A 12,367-nucleotide genomic window follows, 5' to 3' on the forward strand; every position below is an offset into this window, starting at 1 on the left:
GAAGAATGACTAAGATCCCTTCAACAGAGATGGGCATTCCCTGCCATTACTGGCAGATGACTGAGCTGTAAAGTCTGAGCTGAACTGGGCTGAAACTTTCCAGAATTGCAGTGGAAGGATAGATTTTTTTCTACTTCCGGCTTTTTTCTTTTTGCTTATGTGGTGCTGAAGAATTGAACCCAGGGCCTCAGGCATGCAAGGCAAGCGCTCTACCACTGAGCCACCTTCCCAACTCCGGATAGATTGTTTTGAGGCAACATCCTGGATGTTTTATATTGGCAAGGCAAAGATACATTAAGTATTTCTGTGCCAGTCAGATGTTAGCCTCTATCCATGGTTAGGTGATTCTGGCTAAAAGACTCTTATAAGAAATGGTCACTAGCCTGAAAAGTGGCTTATATGCATTCATACAACTGTCTGGACAAGCCTGCTCTTTAATGCATGCCAATAGAAAAACTGGGTTCTGAAGAAGAAAAAAGAGGAGGAGGAGGAGGAGGAGGAGGAGGAGGAGGAGCAGGAGGAGGAGGAGGAGGAGGAAAAAGAAGAAGAGGAGGAGGAAGGAGAAGGAGGAGCAAGAGGAGGAGGAAGAGGCGGCTGTGTAGGGTAAGCTGCTAGATATTGGATCAAGAGATGAACTGAAGGGCACTGCTGTTTACAGAGAATGGCAGAATGGGGTGGGGGTTCACACCTTCACAGCCCACCAAGAAGTCCGATACTTAGGATAGAGGCTAAGAGAGCACCTGCTAAGGAAATGGACCTTTAATTTTCCCCTGCCCTGACTCTCAAAGACCCAGAAACAGGGAGAGGAGTGGAAGAGCAAGAAGGAATAGGAAAGCATAGATTGCAGCAGCTTCATGCCACTGGGCAACCCCTGTGCATATGGGGAGCAATAAGAGCAGATGTGGGGAGGCACTGTTAAGTTTGTAATTAGGTTGGATGAAGCTTTTGAATATTTGGAAGTGACACTTGTTCTTTTAATCCAAGATTTCCAGAAGGCTATTGTTCAAGGTCTAGAAAGTGATAGTTGATACCAAGGGCAGAGGTTGGAGGAAAGCAAAGCCATTTCTCATTTATTCCTTATCAAAGTCGAGAGATTTAACAAACTAGATGAAAGTACAAACTTGTATGAAGTATAACTAGTATCTAATAATATTGAAGTTCCAAGAAGTGAAGTTCCTGTCAAAGTCACATAGCCAGAAAGTAGAAGTTTAGGGCTGAGACGTCATACCTGGTGCTTCCTCCATCCCAGCTCTCCATGAAACATTGCAAAGTTTGAGGCTAGCATGTTAAGGTGAGGGATAACTTAAAAGAGTGTAGATGAAGATATTAGATCACTGGAACACTGAACCAAAGAGGTCTGAATGCAGAGGGGAGTCTGGGATGAGATGAAGACTGGTAAGAAGTTAGATTATAGAGATTCATTGAGATCTGAGACAGGAGCCTGAAAGTGTCTTAGTAGGACTGTAACTAGGCAGTGACATGATAGGAAAAAAAAATTCATGACGCTCCCAATAGTGGAGGTGGGGGACTGCAGAAAGCCGATCATCTCAGTAGCTGGGATGTGAAATGCAATGAGAGAATGATGATGGTGGCAACTGAAATTGGCAGAACATAATGATAGGGGGAAGAAAAGAGATGCTTAAATAGTAGGTTACTGAAGAAAAGAAGCTGTTTGAGGCTGTCTCTAATCTACTGAGGTAAATAGCTTTAAGGCAACCTGTCAGTCATGGATGCCATTAAGAGCCCAAGATTACTCAGGAAAGAAGATTGGTCTAATTTACTTTGGCTTTTCTTCTGTTCTTTTCCTTGAACGGTGACACAGTATGAAGGCTGAGCCACACAGTTCAGGCGATTCACAGGGGATCACCCCAGAAAACCAGCTGGCTGCCAAGACACTGCACAGGGTGACATTCACTGCAGTGAATTGAACACAGGAAAGTGTCTGGCATCAACTCTGCTGGCAGGATATTTTCCCTCCCCCTTTTCCTTTCCCTGGAGTGTGGCACATACCCAACTCCCCTCTGGGATAAGGCATGCACAGAGTAAGGAGAATAGAAAGGGGTCTTTTGTGATGCCAGACTTTGCTCCACCAGCAGGAACTAGAAATTCTGTAGTTCTGTCTCAGGGAAGAAACAAAAAGAAAGAAAAGCAGATGGAATGAAATGATTGACAACACAGACCAAAAGCTGAGGTGGGGCAGGGCTGAGATCAGAGAACTAGGGGCAAAGGGGTTTAATAAACTGAAAGGTAGCAGGGAACAGGGAGCCTTCCACAAAGGGGAGAGGCTCCTCAGAGCCCTGGGAAAGAGGTGAGTGTGGGTGGCCCTGGGAGTTAAGAACAAAGGCCAGGCGGGGGTGGAGCACCGGGAAGGGTTGCCACTAGTGTTGGGATTAGAGCAGATGGTTGGAGCAGGAAGTTACTGTTCTGAACATTCTCCTGGACTTGTCAGCATGAGAGATCGATCAGCTCAGCCTTTTCTGCACTCAGAGAGATGCTCTGCTTTTGACAGGAGCCCACAGGAGCCAAAAACACAGAAATGAAAATGCAAGCAGAATGCCAGCGTATGGATTTATAATGAGAGAGTTTTTGATTTATAACAAGAAAGCGTTGTCCACAGCAGTGTTCATGTCAGCAGATCAATGAGTTGTTCTCCTTGCAGGCAAGCCACAAGACAAGTCAAGTGATAGCCATACAATAAGGAACCCACAACCAGAGCAAAGGTAGCTTGCTACTTAAGTTACTGTGGTATAGGCTACACAAAGACTGACTGACTACCCCTGGGGTAGTGTTTAAGTGACTCCAGCAGCTTTACAGCTTAAAATATCCCCCTTTGTGTAGGCCACTTAAAACTGCCTGTACCCAAACTCACCGGGGAACTCAAAGATCTCCAGTTCTTCAGAATCAAATTTTCAAGAGAGAGGTCTTAGAATCACATTTTCAATTTTAAAAATTCACAAAATTTATAAATCTTATATATACAGTTCTAATTTATTCACTATGTAGTCTTTCTTCAAGTAGAGCACTCATCCCTCCCCACTTTTGGGTCAGAACCCATTAAACCATCAGTATAAGGAGGCAACCAGGGATCTAAGAGTTTTCTTTAGTGCTCCTTTGTCAGGCTTACATGGACAAATTGGCTGGGTCTTCCCTACCCCAACTCTTTAAATTCTGTTAGAATTTGGATCTTAAGGCTTTCACAAACCCGAAGCTGGAGAATGGGAGGGTGTCCCTGTCAAAGAGGTATTCTACATGGAGGGTGGGGGTGGGGTCAGGTACTAACAGGCAGGTCTATAAGAAAGTAAGATACACTAGTCTTAGTAAGATAAACTTAGTCTGAATATGGTGGTAATCCTGCCTGATAAATGTGATCTCTTGAATCCCTCTTCCTTCCCTCCTGTCTCAAGAGAACAAATGTCCATCTTTCAACCTATTGGATTCCTCTAGAATCATGTCGATGTTCTGCTACCTTAAGCTTCTCTAAATTGGCTTCCACCTGATTTCTCCATGACTTGGCCTCACTTACCTTCATCTCATTTTTGCCTTAGCTCTGATTCAGTTTCTGTATTGTGTTCATCAAAGACTTCTTTCTCAGATCCCCTGGCTCAGATCCTTCAGCCAGGTCTCCTTGGAGACCACCAATTATGGAATGTTGTATGGAGTGAGGCTGGACCTCAATCTCAGTTACCTTTCCTTATGCTTCTTTCTGAAGTTACTTTTCAAGTAGCAGAGATTTAGTAAAGAAGAAGAGGTCTTTTACTGAACTCTCAAAATAGCTCTGTAAGTGGTTTTGAAAGTATTAGAGGGAGTCTGAGGAAGCCTATGTCAGACTGAGAAAACAAGGCAGCTCCACAAAGGAGATGACTCTTTCCAGTGATGTAAGAACAAAGTTGTTTGGTATATTTGTAGTGCTAAAATGAATGTGGATATGCAAGGTCCTTACTGTATCTTCACTTGTAGTCTTTTGGATAAATGCCCAAGAATGGTATTTATCTACCTGGAATTGCTAGACCATAGGGTAGTTCTGTTTTTAATTTTTTTAAAATTAAAATTGTGTTTTTTTCTTTTTCTTTTCCTTCCTTCCTTCTTTTCTTTCTTTCTTTCTTTCTTTCTTTCTTTCTTTCTTTCTTTCTTTCTTTCTCTTTCTTTCTTTCTTTCTTTCTTTCTTTCTTTCTTTCTTTCTTTCTTTCTTTCTTTCTTTCTTTCTTTCTTTCTTTCTTTCTTTCTTTCTTTCCTTCCTTCCTTCCTTCCTTCCTTCCTTCCCAGTCCTGGGGCTTGAATTCAGGGCCTGGGCACTGTCCCTGAACTTCTTTTGCTCATGGCTAGTGCTCTACCCCTTGAGCCACAGCACCACTTCCAGCTTTTTCTGTTTATGTGGTTCTGAGGAATCAAACACAGGGCTTCATGCATGCTAGGTAGGCACTCTACCACTAAGCCACATTCCCAGCCCTCAATATTGTTTTGATTTACATTTGCTTTATAGCCAGGGATGCCAAACATTTCTTCATGTACTTATTGACCATTTGTACTTCTAACGAGTGTTTATGTAGCTCTTTTACACATTTGTTGATTGTGTTTTTTTCTTTGTGGTGAAGGGGAGGCTAATTTTCTGTCTATATTTTGAGTTTTAGTACAATATAGGATGTATGGCTGGCAAAGATTTTCTCCCATTCTGTAGGGAGTCACTATAACCTAGTGACTATAACCTTTGCTGCATAGAAGGTTTTTATCTTGATGAAATCTTATTTGTCTATTCCCACTTCTATTTTCTCAGCTACTGGAGATCTATTTCAGAATTTGTTTCTTATCCCACTGAGTTCTTGTGTTTTCCCTATTCTGTCATGGATACCAGCACTCTTACATTGCAATGGGAATGAAATACAGCATCACTCCTATAAGGAACATTTCACATTTTCAGGAATAATATATACACCTGACAATTTTGTCAAACCAAATAGCAAGAAGAAGAATGCAGGAGCCAACTGGCCAGCAGTTGGGCATCAATAAGGATAATAAATTTAGTGGATTGAAACACATTGAGACCCATAAGTTTGTCTTTGTCTACATTTGGAAGGACAACAATGATGTAGTTGTTACATTAAAAACTTGTAAATGAGGGAAAAATGAAGCATTTATCATCCCTTTTCTATCAATTTCCACATAACAAGTTACAGAGTATTACATTTATAGATATTCAATTTACCAAATGAAGATAAAATGAGAATATAATTTTGTAAAGGTGGTCTTTATGCACATTCTCCAGCTATAAAAGAGGAAGAATGATCAAATTAGACTTAACACTATATTCCTAAAAATTAATGGTTTTATGCAGCAATTATTTAAGGCTGATTACATTTAAAGAGTGCCTCCTGATAGAATTATATACTGCCTATGGAATAGTTTGCTCTCCAAAACACCCCCCCTATATAAATATATATATTCAATTTTCAACTTATAGAAAATATAGACAATTGAAGAATATATCAGCAAAGTCCAAGTGGTAGGAAACTCTCTAAGACAAATGATAGCTTCGCTAAAATATAGATTACAAAGAAAGAGAAGCTTATAGTTTAAAAGAAACTGTAGAGACATATAGCCAATCTAATATATATGCAATATTTAAATGCAGATACCAATACATAATCAGGAAGTTTGAAATAATATTTCATCTTTTGATTTAGCTTTTTGAGGTTAGCAGTGTAGACAATTACTTGAAGCAATGGGGAACCTAAAATGGAATTAAACTGCTGAATGTTGAGCTCTCTAAAGTTGAGGTTACTCAAGAATTTAGCTAGCTATACAATATGAGATTTTGGTGACTAAATTCCAACAAAAAATACATATGTCTTCCTGAACAATTGTCTTTACTTGTCTACAAAGAAAGACATGGCTTTGAACCACCCTTAGTTTTTGCGAGCCTTAGAAATGAGCAAACACATATCTTATGGGATTGAAAACTATGGCCCATTGAGAAGAAGTTAGTTGTTTGAACCCACAGAGTTAGTTAACTGGATTGCACTGGCAGGCATTTGCCTTTTGTCCTCGACTACTAGGATACCAACATGAATTTCAAGTAGCAATAAAAATTGACTAATACAAATATTAGTTGTAACATCCTGTGGACTCTTTGTCTGCTGTGCATAATGTTTTTATTACTAGATGGCAACCTTGATAACAGCACCAACAGGTCCCACGATTCTCTAGTTTTGGCTAGTTGTTCAAAGCAAGCTAATGCTATTCAGTCTTTGTTTTAATAAATTAAAGAAAGTTCCCAAAAGTTTACCTGAATGTGACAGGATTAAACAAACATGATATTCAGGAATTGATAACAAGAAAGGAAAAAAGAACATGTAAATACTTTTAGAAAGGCTTGTTGGCTTATCTACTGTATTGCTATCCCTGCCTTGATAAATAAAAACTTTAAAAAACTTCCTGATTTCTCCATTAAGTATGGCAGCAACTGTTTACCACATGCTAACCTGCTACCAGAGGATATGTCTTTCAGGTCATTTCTATCTCATAAGCTTCATACCATTTTAATAACTGAGCTGCTTCCTGGTCCAAATTTGATGGTTGTTCTCACTTAACTTGCCTTCCTATTTTCATTCTCAAATCACTTCAAATTTATTTCCCATCTTGTTGTCTGAGTAAACTTTTGAAAATATGCATATGATCATATTATTCCTCTGTTTAAAATCCTTAAGGGAACTTTCTGAGTTGTATGCTACCAGAAAAACATGAAAAGTGATTCAGATAAAATTAGTAGCAGAGTCAGGCTCAGTTAAGCTCATGCCTGTAACCCTAGTTTTTCAGGAGGCTGAAATCTGAGGATTTCCTGCCCTGCCAGCATGGGCAGGAAAGTCCATGAGACCCTTATCTCCAATTAACCACCAGAAAAGCAGAAGTAGTGTTGTGGCTCCAAGTGGTAAAGCACTAGCCTTGAACAAAAAAAGAGCTCAGGGACAGCACTCAGGCCCCGAGTTCAAGCCTTATGACTGACAAAAAAAAATTCATGGCAGTATTGATTTGCCAACTGTTTTGAATGAATCTCTGAGTATTGTGCGTACTGGTAGTTTCTAGTAGAAAATAAAAGATAAAACACATGACATTTGTCTTCAGATCATTACAGAAGAGGGACAAAACAAAACATTAAATGCCAAGAAAGCAGTTAAAAATGATGAAACAATAAGTATTAATGAGTTAAATTTACCTTTAAGAAATAGACTATCAGATTAATCTGGCTTTTGATGAAGGGACTATATTGGAGCCAAACTTAAATAAAAATTTTAAAAGAAGTTAAAAGGAACATGAGGGTTTTGTAATGATTACTATTTTTCTGAAATTTAAGTCTAGCACCCAAAGGCTCTAAGTTTAATGTCAGATCATCACTAGATATTATACTAGCGATATTGCCAGAAGACTTGCTACAAAATGTCATTTCAGCAGAAGTGACACTGTGATCTCCCCATTCTCTCCACTCCCCAAATATAGGAGATTTACTTTTAGGAGAACCATATGTTTGCAAAAGTTCTTGTCTGGATTCTCTTCTCAAAGGCCAAGAATGAAGACCACAATCACTGAAATACTGTTCCTGTCTTATCTGTAGTTTTTGTCTTTCATTATCAACTATGGTCTGAAACTAGAAAGTGGGAAGTTTCAGGGAAAAAAAGACAAGTTTTAAACTGCATGCCACCCTGAGTATCATGATGAACTATTAGACTGCTCTGATCCATCCTATTTGAGATGAAAAATCATTTTTATCTAACAAACCAAACATCTTCCAAACATCTTGCCTTTGAGTAGTCACATACAACAATTTCCCCCCCTCTACTAGCTGAGAGACAGGCACAGGAATGAGGAAGGGGGAAAGAGAGCCTGAATGTGGCTCTCTTCTCCTTTTCCTGCTCTGGACTCTTTCTCATAAGTCACTACAAGCTCAGCTCTAATCTGTTCTATTAGGTGGACAAGAGTTTAATAATTTAACTGGGAACCTCAATAACCTAATAAGGAATGAGAATTATGTGATCAAATAGATACTGAAGAATCTATTCATTTCGCTGACAACAGTTACAGTCTAATAAAACAGTTCCATGTTTTTGTCACCAACGAGTCAACAAGCCTCAGTCAAAATGGTTTTAAAAAAGAAAAGAGTCACTATAATACTAACGTAGAACTCAGGAGCAAATTCAATCAATGGCAAAAGTGGTGCATAGCTTTATTTTGTGCAAGTGTAATTTCCTTAATCAAGAGATAGTCCTGAGCTTTTGAGAAGTAAGTGGCATTCTTGAAGAGTTACAAAAATTTTGAAGGAATATGAGGAGCAACTTAATACTGTAGGAGAAAGGGCTTTTAGTGTTTACTAAGACATTAAAGCTTTATGAGATATTTAAAATCATGCAGGAAGAGAATGGCAGTGGTAAGCCTAGAACTCAAGTCTATTGACCATTGTTCTGTGAAAGCAGGTTCACTGTGCACTGATTAACCACTTACCTGAGTCCTCTGAGACAGAACACTCATACACCTAGTTATATGAAGTGGGGTTATTTTTTGTAGATAGGCAGATGGGAACAAGAGAAGCCTAAGACTAATTGTGAGCTGGTCCCTTCAAGGCACAAGAAAGAGTCCCAGGCAGATAGAGCCTTAACTGACACATCTCTTTTAACCTGAGTTATATAACCTTTGGGGCCATGTGACATACTTGGAAAGTAGAAGGGTTTCCAACTTCCTTCTCCCTCCCTTTCTCCTTCATCCCTCCCTCCCTCCCTCCTTCCTTCCCTTTCTCCCTCTCTTCCTCCTTCCCTCCCTGGCTGTCTGCCTGCCTGCTGCCTGCCTGCCTGCCCTCCTCCCTATAATTATGGTAGTAAGAGAAACTGAAAGGGGAAAAGTCTTTCCTTTCCTCTGATCTCCAGACCATTTGACTATGATAACAGTCTGGCAATCAGTTACAGAACAGATGCCAATAGACACACTGTCTCTTTAGCTGTATTGAAAAAAATTCGAAAAGAACAAACAGCTCTGATGTAACAACAACAAAAAAGTACATGTTTGGGAAAAGTTTTCTCTTTGTAAGGCTTTTACTTACATAAAATTAGCACTTGGAAAGCATGAGAAAGTCACATAAGTTCCAATTAAAAAGGAGGGAAGGAAAGAAAATGAAATAAATCTCTATTTAAGATACAAGACACTGGAAATATATCAGAAATGAGCACTGAAGATGTTAAAAGGCATAAAGTAGAATGAAATATAAATCATGCAGTCCTGTTGTGATTTTATTAATAATGTGTAACTGCAGAATAAATCATAGCTCTTCAGCATTTCTTCATGAGAAGAAACAAGGAAGATGACACATGTTTTAACGGAAAGTGAGACTTTTCAGATCCAAGTTCTGTTATCCTGCTGTTTACCTATATAAATTTGTGAGTCAAAGTTTTCCTTTATTTCACCAGAATGAGTATGAAGTAGGACAGGATTTGCCTAGAGTGTTGAGTGTTATTCTGCCATCTATAAAAGGCATTAACACATGGTTCTTGTAAGTATTCATGACTAAGGTTTACTAGCGAAGTTAATCTCATAGATCAGCAGGATATTTTTGGCATTCATAGTTCCCAAAACATCCTCTGAAGACCTGTTTAAATCTACCACTTGGAATGCTTACTTTGGCCAGTATAATTTTTCTGCAACAAAATTGCCATGTCTTAGGCTGTTTCTATCTACTCTAAGACCACAAATTGCATGATTTATAATGAATAACTCTGGAGGATAAAAATTCAGGATCAAAGAACTGTCATCTGGTGAGATGTTTATTGATTCATCATCATGACAGAAAGGTGGAAGGGCTTGAAAAACCACACAACCACTGGTACTGTTATAACAGTATTGATTTATCAGGGTGGTGCCCCCATAACCTAAATACCTCCCCAAAGGCCCCACTGCCTAATACTGTCACATTTGGGATTAAATTTTGGAAGGAACATAAATATTCAAACCATAGCATACCACAATTACTATAGTACAAGTAATTGGATTGCCAGTTTTCCTCTACTCAGCCACATGACTCTGTAATGGAGTATTGGGTATCCTTGAGAGTAATATTAACATTATACAAATAGATGACATTCACTGTTGATGAAAATAAGCGAAGTTCATTCTATTTCAAACCCAGGAAGATACCAATTCAAATTATGTAAGGTTCCTAAGGAAAAATATCTTCCTTCCTTCCCTCCCTTCCTCCCTTCCTCCCTTCTTACCTACTTCCCTCCTTCTCCCTCTCTCTCCCTCCCTCCCTCCTTCCTAATTCCTTCCTTCCTTCCTTCCTTCCTTCCTTCCTTCCTTCCTTCCTTCCTTCCTTCCTTCCTTCCTTCCTTTCTTCCTTCCTTTCTTCCTTCCTTCTTTTTCTTTTCCAATGGCCTAAATAGATTTAGAAAACCATAGGATGCCAGATATAAACATCTATGAATTGCTGATAGTTATTAGCTGAGAAGCTTTGTCCTGAAATGAGATAGAGTAGTTTGATTCACATCCAAAGGGCTTATGTCCAGTGGCAGCTTGTTCCTAAAAATACCCTATACATCTGTCCCTGTTACCTTACAGGGCCCAAAGGAGGTGAGTTGGGATGATTCAAGCATACAGGAATAGGAAAGAACAGTGACTTCTTAGAAATGAAAAGTTGGAATAAAATCTTTGACTCAACAGGGAACTTGCTACAATTTTGTTCATGCACACACATGCAAGTCTATATTTAGAGATATGATTCACAGCCAGGAAGAAGATTTTATATTCATACCTTATAAGATATCTTTTTCCCCCCAGTTCTTCATGGATCATTGTGAGAGAATAAGTGCTTTTGTTCCTGATGATGTAACATACATACATATTATTCTTCATAGTCTTAGTAAATACCAGAATCCCAAGATTTCACCAAAAAATGTTTGCAAAGTACCTCTGGGTTTGTTGATTTATCACATCTTAAATGCAATGGTGACATTTTACACAGTGCAATTTCTGTGGAATTGGAAATCTGTTATTGATCTTATTTATACTAACACAACTGTTTTATATCCCAAAGGTGATAAGTTACAAGAGCCTATGTGGTCTATACTCATTCTGAGTCTCTCTGAAATCTGTAGAGATTAAATTCAACCAGACAAAAGCTAAAGAGGTTGTCCTTAATGGTGGAACTGGCAGGTCACAACCAGAAAGAGGAGCAGCATTAGGGCCAACGAAGAAGTTCAGAACTCATTGGAGGACTGACCTAAGCAAAATATGGGATTGAATCTAAGCCTGGACTTTGAAACCTCCAGTGTTTCTGGTTTAGCTATTTGATGACCTAAGTTCCTCCAGGCCCTTTTGGCCTAGAGCCAGTCCACTGATGACTGGTTTGCAAACTCATAGTATCTCTGGGTCCATATATATATTATGGTAGCCTTGTAATTACTGAAATATTGTGTCCATTTCCAGTATGGAACTTCTCAGATTATTTTGTTTTATAACCTGAGGCAGTAAGGGAGACTGGACCATGGAATTCAGGTTTGGAGCATCAGGAGCCTGAAGTGTTCCACAGCTTCAGGTCCCCAAGGTTGATTTTACAAGGTATTTATTGAGTAGGGTACAGGGGCATATGTGCAGAAAGTGAGGTCACAATATCCTTGAAGTCACAAGCATCAATCATGTGATGCAATCTTAATCAATATCCTTGAAGACACAATCACCAATCATTTGGTACAATCTTAATCTATATCCTTGAAGTCACAAGCACCAATCAGGTGATATAATGTTATTCAAGTGATAACTTCCTTATCTTAGGAAGTTACAATTTGCATAAGCTTTTGTCTATCTCCACGCTCTCAGAAAGTTTGGGGTGGAATTGGCCAACACCCAGGATAGAAATCTGAATTCCTATCAAGCCAGGAATGATTGACCTTTTCAGGAAACTCTCAGCATTCTGAGAGTTCATGTTGGGAGGAGGCATTCCAACCTCCCAATCCTTTTGGGTCTCACAGCTTGGCTTTTGGGGCTCTCACAATTTTGCAAGGTAAATCAAAGTAAAGACAGGAAATAAAAGGTGGGAATCAGGACATCTAATAGAGATTTAAATAATGGAAATGAGGGATCAGAACTAGTTTTTTGTGGTTTTTTTTTTTTGGTCGGTTGTGGGGCTTGAACTCTGGGCCTGGGCACTGTCCCTGAGCGCTTCAACTCAAGGCTAGTGCTCTACCACTTAAGCCACAGCACCACTTCTGGTTTTCTGGTGCTTAATTGGAGATAAGAGTCTGACAGACTTTCCTGCCTGGGCTGCTTTGAACCTCTGATCCTCAGATCTCAGCCTCCTGAGTAGCTAGGATTACAGGCGTGAGCCACCAGCACCCAGCAA

The sequence above is a fragment of the Dipodomys spectabilis genome, unplaced genomic scaffold (assembly GCF_019054845.1).
Source record: "Dipodomys spectabilis isolate Male_0828 unplaced genomic scaffold, ASM1905484v1 ptg000125l, whole genome shotgun sequence".
In the NCBI taxonomy this organism is placed as follows: Eukaryota; Metazoa; Chordata; class Mammalia; order Rodentia; family Heteromyidae; genus Dipodomys; species Dipodomys spectabilis.